The 8,096-nt window shown below is 45.5% G+C and overlaps 1 pseudogene; it reads right to left on the bottom strand.

Annotated features, from left to right (window-relative positions):
• Nucleotides 1–5,661: 5,661 nt before the first annotated feature.
• Nucleotides 5,662–7,002, bottom strand: LOC138148073 (mortality factor 4-like protein 1; annotated as a pseudogene).
• Between the last annotated feature and the right edge of the window lie 1,094 nt (nt 7,003–8,096).

The raw sequence follows: 8,096 nt of genomic DNA, 5'->3' as shown, positions 1-8,096 counted from the left end.
TTACTATTGCTAATAAAATGAATAGGATTAAAAAAAGACTCTTACAAAAGATGTGCAAATAATCATTTAAAAAAACGTTTTTTCTCATCTAATGATTAAAGAAGGGGAGGAGGACAAACATTTTTAAGTGCCTTCCTATCTGCCAGGAACTGTGCTAAAGAGTTTCTAAATGTTATCTGAGGGGCAGCTAGGTGGCGCAGTGAATAGATCACAGGCCCTGGAGTCAGGAGGACCTGAGTTCAAATCCAGCCTCAGACACTTGACACACTTACTAGCCATGTGACTTTGGGCAAGTTAGCTTACCCCCACTGCACTCTAAAAAACAAATAAATAAATGAATAAATGAGTAAATAAATAAATAAATATTTTCTGATTTGATCCTCACAACAACTTTGAGATACATGATACTGTTGCTCCCATTTTACAGTTGAGGAAATTGAGGCAAAAGTTGAGTGACTTGATAAGTATTATACCACCTCATATTGACAAAATTGGCCAAAAAATTTTTTTGTTTTGTTAATTAAAATCCAACATTGGCAGAGTTGGAGAAAACAGATACATCAAGGGGCGGCCAGGTAGCACAGCGAGTAAGAGCACCGGCTCCAGTGTTGAGAAGACCTGGAGATCGAATCCCGGGCTCAGACACTCAGCACCCACCCAGAAACACCTGGCCGTGTAACCTTGAGCAAGTTACTTAACCCCAATTGCTTAGGGGCAGCCAGGTGGCTCAGCGAGTAAGAGCACCAGCTCCAGTGTCAGGATGACCTGGATCAAATCCGGCCTCAGAGATACTCAGCACCACACCCAGAAATAACTAGCCGTGTAACCTTGAGCAAGTTTCTTAACCCCTATTGCTTTAAAAAAACAAAAACAAAAAACAAATACATCATATGATGAGGGGAAAATTGAAAATGATGAAATCTTTTTAGAGATCAATTTGACAATGCAAAAAGCATCCTAGATGGTGCTTAGAGCAGTGGGCCTGGGATAAGGAAGACCTGCGTTTAAAGCTGGCCACAAACACTCACAAACTGTGTGGCACTGGGCAAGTCACATAACCTCTGTTTGCCTCAGTTTCCTCAACAGTAAAATGAGTATAATAACAAACAGTACCCACTTCAAAGAGTTGTAAATTTGAGCAATATTTCATTTGTAAAGCAGCATACTGCCTTGCATATTATATAAATGTTCATTCTCTTTCCTTTCCTCTTTGCACCATAAACCCCTTGATGGGAAAATACCATAAGAATGATACCAAAAAAAATTAAATTAATTTATTGAATAGTTGTTTGAAGATTAAAAAGCAGAATATAAATGTCCAATTTTTGGGAAATGGCTAAATAAATGGTGATAGATTAAAAAAAATAAGACTAGGAGGGAAGCAGAAAACTGGGAAAGTATCTTACAGCTAGTGTCTCTGATAAAGGCCTCACTTTTTTATCTGTTTTTTATTTTTTAAAGCAATCAGGGTTAAGTAACTTGCTCAAGGTTACACAGCCAGTTATTTTGGGGTGTGGTGCTGAGTATCTGAGCCTGAATTTGATCCAGGTCATCCCAACACTGGAGCCTGTGCTCTTAATCGCTGAGCCACCTGGCCGCCCCTAATCAATTGGGGATAAGTAACTTGCTCAAGGTTACACAGCCAGGTGTTTCTGGGTGTGGTGCTAAGTGTCTGAGCGCAGGATTCGATCTCCAGGTCATCCCAGCACTAGAGCTGGTGCTCTTACACGCTGTGCTACCTGGCCGCCCCAAGCCTCATTTCTAAAATATATAGAGAACTAAGTCAAACTGAAAAGAACACAAGTCATTCTCCAGTTTATAAGTGGTCAAACATATGAAAGGAAGTTTTCAGATGAAGAAATTAAAGCTAGTGATGGTCATTTGAAAAAAAAAATGCTTTAAATCACTATTTATTGGAGAGATGAAAATCAAAACAACTCTGAGGTACCACATCACACTTTTCAGATTGACTAACATAACAAAACAAGAAAATGATAAATGTTGTAGAGGATGTGGGAAAGTTGAAACACTGATTCATTGTTGGTGGAGCTGTGAGGTGATCCAGCCATTCTGAAGAACAATTTGGAACTATGCCCAAATGGCAATGAAACTATGCTACCCTTTTACCCAACAATATTACAACTAAGGTTACATCTTAAAGAGATCATAAAAATGGGGAAAGGTCCCAAGTGTACAAAATATTTACAGCAGCTCTTTTTGTGGTGGCCAAGAACTGGAAATTAAGGGGATGCCCATCAATTGTGGAATGGCTGAACAAGTTGTGGTGTATGAATATAATGGAATATGGAGGCAAGATGGCACAGTAAAAGCAAGGACTTCTCTGAGTTCCTGCTTCAACCACCTTGAATACCTGTAAAATTTTACTCTAGACAAATTTTAGGGCTACAGAACCCACAAAGTGACAGACAGAAACAAAACTCCCACTTAAGGCAGCCTGGCAGACAAACAGGATAGTTCTAATGAACAAAGATGGGAGCAAAGCTCAGTCAAGTGTGAGCTGTATGGACCTAGACCCAGGGCCACCCTGACCTGTGGCCCAGACCAGCCAGAACAGACTTCAGGAGACTGAATCAACAGGAGCTGTGTTGGGTTCCAGACTTCTAAACCCATAAACACCAAAGTGAAAGTAAAAGGTCAGTGGGGAACTCTGTTGGAACAGGTTGATGGAAGAGTGCAATCCAGCCCCTACCCCCCAGGTGGGAGGTGGAGGCAGTGCAGTGGCTGCAGCTGCTGTTGCGTGGCTGCCTCCCAGAGCTGCTGGCCTGCAGATCATAGAGGAACCAAGTGACCATTCATAGGGTAATCACTCCTGCTTTGACCTGCTTAGATGTGGCTACCAGCCGTGGGTGATGGTCCTGGCGTGGATGGCCAGTGTGCCAGAGATTGTGGTGGCTGTAGAAAGGGCACCCTCTTCAAAGCTCAGACGACAGCTCTGATAACAAATGTGAAAAACCCAGCAATTTGGGACACAGCTCTTTCCACTCTGGAGGCAGAGTTCTATCATGGCAAAGACCTCAAAAGTAATTAGCCGGCAAGATGAGCAAGCAGGGGGAGCACAATCAGATCATATAATCCGTTTTAGGGACACAAAGCATAAATACAAGGAGCTAGAAGAAAACAAAGTCAAAACTACTGCATCAAAATCTTCCAAGTAAAATATGAACTGATCACAGGTCATGGAGAAAATCAAGAGGTATTTTGAAAATCAAGTAAGAGAAGTGGAGGATAAATTGGGTAGAGGAATGAGAAGGATGCAAGAAAATCATGAGAAGCAAGTCAATAGCCTGCTAAAGGAGACCCCTCCAAAAATACTGAATATAATGGAATAGTATTGTGCTATAAGAATGATGAAGAGGTGGACTTCAGAAAAATCTGAAAATTTTTATATGAAATGATGCTGAGTGAAGTGAGCAGAACGAGATGAACATTGTTCACAGAAACAAGCACAGTGTGTGATGACTGATTTTGATAGACTTAGCCCTTTCTCAGGCATGCAAGGACCTAAAACAATTCCAAAGGGCTCATGATGGTAAATGCCATCTACATCCAGAGTATCTACATCCAACCTATGGAGTTGGAATGCAGAGCAAAGCAGACTATTCTCTCTCTTTTTTTTTTTTTGTATTGGGTTTTCTTTCTCATGCTTTCTCCCATTTGTTATAATTCTTTAATGCAACATGACTCATGTGAAAACATGTTTAATAGAAATGTATGTGTACAGAATATATCAGAATCTATGACATCTTGGAGAGCATAAGGGGACGAAGGTGGAGAAAATTTAAAACTTATTGAAGTTAATATTTAAAACTAAAAAAATTTTAAGAATAAATGCAGATATTACCTTCCTAGTTCTGGACACTATGTGTGTCTTAAAGATTCCAATGTTTGCCTACACATATTTTTAAGCATTTAATTTTTAAAATACGTTTAATAAATTTTGTTTCTCAATTGCATGTAAAAACAGTTTTTAACATCTTTTTTTAATATTGAATCCCAAATTCTCTCCCTCCTTCCTTCTCCTACCTCCGCATTATGAAGACTAATAATATGATATTGGGTATACATAGGCAATCAGGCACAACATTTTCATATTAGTAATGTTGTGAATTCTAAATTAAAAAAAATATTTTTTAAAGTGTGCTTCAACCTACATTTATACTCCATTCATTCATTCTCTGGATAAGAATAGTACTTTTCATCATAAAAATCTTTTGAAATTATTTTGGATTATTTTATTTCTAAGAATAGCTAGGTTATTTACAGATTATCACTATAACATATTGCCATTAGGGTGTACAATGTTCTTCTGGTTCTGTTCATTTCACTTTACATTATTTCATGTAATTCTTCCCAAGTTTTTCGGACAGAATCCTGCTAATAATCTCTCATAGCACTCATAAGATTAAGTCACAATCATATACTACTTCTAAGCCATTCCCCAACTGATGGGAAGTCGCTCAGTTCCAATTATTTGCCACTACATGAAGAGCTGTTATAAATATTTTTAAACACATAGGTCTTTTTTATTTCTTTTTTTTATTCACTTTGGTAATGCTGCCTAAAAGTATATGCTTTCTTCTTTTATTTTTTTTGTAGTTTATCATTTATTTTATTTTTTGTTTACATCATTAATTTCTACAAGAGTATGAGTTACAAATTTTCTCCCCATTTTCCCCCTACACACCAACCGAAAACAGCAATCCTACTGAGTATTGCCTCCCCCAAAACTGTTCTCTTCTATATCTTCCACCATCCCAGCTCCAACTTTCCAGCAAGGCATGGTGAATCTCTACGACCCAGTGCCTGTATATCTTATGTTCCAGTTACATGTAAAATAATAGTAGTAGTAGTAATAGTAGTAGTAGTAGTAATAACAAATTTTTAAACATTTGATTTTATACCTTTGAATTCCAGATTTTTTCCCTACCTCCCTCATCACCTACCCTTACTGGGAAGATAAGAAATCAATATAAGTTGTTCACGTGTAGCTACACAAAACATTTCCATAGTGGATATATTGTAAAAGACTGACTATTTCCCTCCATCCCATCCCACCCCCCACTTTTTCTTTTTTTTTTTCATTTTTCAATGAAAAAAATTTATTTTTAAGACTTATAAAACAGCTCCTAAAATGATTGACTTTCCAAGAAAACTGCAGATACTCAAAAATGAATTTCTACCTTGCGAGAATGAGTATTTGAATCAAACTACAAGAACCATGAACACAAATCGTCATCTTTAAACCATCCGAACAAAGAGAAAATGTGGAACAACATGGTCCAGTTTCAGGCGGTTTACTTCTGCACCAAAAATGGGCATCCTTAGCTGTGCGGCACTAGGCATCCAGAGTACCCTGACACACTGGGATACAAAGCAGGCACAGGGCTCTAGGCCTTAAAGAACTGTACAGCCAGGATGCAGACAGCCCTGGCCAAGTCACCCTGAGCCAACCTTGAACCATCCGCCCTGAGCCCCCAACCACAATCACAGACAACCCTCCCAGCCGGCTCCCAACATAATGTTGAACGGTTCTCCCCAATCACCCGCATTTATCGCCCCCACCCCGCCCCACGCCAGGCCCTTCGGGGCCCAGCCCGGCGCTCGCACTAGGTGGCCCGGTGCCTGGAGCCCGGCGGATCCTCACTCGGCTCTCCCGTGGTACTCGGGGGACGCCAGGCTGTAGTCGCTGGCGGTGAAGAGCACGCCTGCATTCTGGGCCAGGTAGCCCAGGAAGTCGTGCAGGTGGCCCAGCAGCAGTGCCAGGCTGCGCTCGTTCAGCGCCGTGCAGGCCAGCATGGCCCCGATGCGCACAAAGAGGCGCAGCAGGTGCGGCGCACCGTAGATCTGGGACAGGGGCACATCGGGGTGCGCCGCCAGCAGCTCGGCGTACTGCGGCCGCTCAAACTTGTACAGCAGCTGCATGCTCAGCACCACGTGGAAGTACTCCTTGATGCCGGCCACCACCTCTACCCCAGCGAAGGCCTCATCCCCGGGGGCCGCGCGCGCCTCCGCCTACTCCTGCAGGATGGCCTCCACGTTCTTGCGCACAGGCAGGGCGCACAGCTGCTTCTGCTGCGTCACCAGGTTCCAGTTATCCACCAGCCACAGCTCCTCGGGGATGTCCGCCTTCAAGTCAGGCCGGATACTGCCCGCCTCCTGCTCCGCGGCGCGCGGCTCAGCGCGCACCCGCTTCCAGCGGCCGGCCGGGCCTGGCTGCGGGCCCGGATGCGCGCCTTGGCTTGTACTGGGCCCCTCGCCAGCGCCCAGGACCTCGGGTACGGGGCCGGGGCAGACGGCGCCGCGCTGCTGCAGACCGGGGGTCTTCCTGGTGCGCAGCCCCCCGCGGCCCTTCTTGGCGGGTGGCAGCTGCGCCTGGTGGGCGGCCAGCAGCTCGCTCTGGTACCGCAGATTGGTCTCTGAGTACTCGAAGACGCGGCTGGCCGGCACCCACTCGTCCCAGTTCTTGCTCCAGCCCATGTAGTGGATCAGGTAGGTGAGCGAGCCCGCCTTGGCCTCTGACGCCGACCCGCACGCCGCTTCGGCAACGCTCAGGCACTTGGCCTCGTACAGCAGCGAGCCGTGTAGGGACAGCACCTGGCCACCCACACGGAACGGCGGCTTCGGGATGGCTACCTCAGCCTCCAGCTGCCCCAGGGTCTGGGCAGCCCGCGCAGCGGCCTCTAATGAGGCCTCCTCCAGGGATGACATGAATGAGGGCACCAACTGGGGGCGGAACAGCAGCCCGGGGTTCCCCTGCTGGAGCCCCAGCGGGAAGCCAGAGGAGGGCCCCAGCTGGGGCTCGGCCTCCATCTCAGAGGCTTCTCCCTGCTGGGGCTGTGGCGGCGGGGCAGGACTCTTGGGGGCCCCTGCCTGCGTCTGGGGCTTTGTCTCAGAACTGCCCCCCTGGGCCTGGGCCTCTTGGGGCTGGATCTGGGGGCCACCTGCTTGGGGCTGGGTCTTCTTGGGGGCCTTGGGCGGCATCAGGAAACACGAACAGCAGAGCTCCGAACACCACCTGCAACCTCAGTCAGGGTCAGGGTCAGGATCACGCGGCACTGCCTCGCCTCTCAGGGTCTGCAACAGCTTTCCAGGATCTGGATCCAAACCGCTACCACCCGCCTTCGCTTCAGTGGCACGGCCAGTGCCCAGAGGTCGTCGGGAACAATCTCAGCCTGTGCAGGAGCTGCTACTGTGCACGAAATGCTACTGTGCACGAGGCTCCCCCAACTGTCTCCCCCCACTTTTTCTATTCTTTACTTTGATCCTGTCCCTTTTCAAAAGTGGCTGCTTTCAACTTCCCTCCCCCCCCTGCCCTCCTTTCCATCATCCCCCCCTCTCATTTCCTTCCCACCTACTCTACTAAAGGGTGAGATACCTTATTTATCATATATGTCATTCCCTCCCTAAGCCAAATTCATTGAGAAGAATGTTGACTCATTCCCTTTTGCCTTCCTGTTCTTCTCCTCCACTGGAACAATTTTCCCTTGCCTCTTCTTTATGAGATAATTTCCTCATTCTATCTCTCCCCATTTCCTCTCATTATATTCCTCTCTCACCTCTTAATTTCACCTTTTAAGTATAATTCCTTCCTATTCAACTGGCTGTAAAATAATGGAATTTAAAGATCAGCTGTATTGGCTTGGTTGAGTGTTAAAACCCAGAGGTTGTGAATCCCACTTGTCGGATTGACTTGTTGACATGAAAAGAGAAGGGCAAACTATCAGGAGCTGGTGAAGTGGATTTAGAGAGGCACAGGCAGAGAGAAAGAGAGGAAGAAGAATTTTTTTGAAATCAGCATCATGGAGGCAGAGAGAGAGGATTACTGAGGTCCAGCTGAAGCTGCACATGACTTTTGAAAGCTTCCACCCAGAGCTGCCAAGGACTGAGAAGACATGGCTGTGAGGCTGGTACTTTATCTGTCTGTTTTGATGTTGTTTTGCCAGATTCATCCATTGGTGAAGGACAGTGCTGTTGTTGCAGAGCGTCTGGAACCTTGCTGTTGTGTCTGAGCTCCTGAGATTATACTGCAGAGAGAGAGTGAATTGTGTCCACTTGTGAAGGACAGTGCTGTTGTT

The sequence above is a fragment of the Petaurus breviceps genome, unplaced genomic scaffold, assembly GCF_028583685.1.
Source record: "Petaurus breviceps papuanus isolate PSGF00001 unplaced genomic scaffold, PetGlider_PUasm1.0 90822, whole genome shotgun sequence".
In the NCBI taxonomy this organism is placed as follows: domain Eukaryota; kingdom Metazoa; phylum Chordata; class Mammalia; order Diprotodontia; family Petauridae; genus Petaurus; species Petaurus breviceps.
This window is presented reverse-complemented; position numbering and strand designations above follow the sequence as displayed.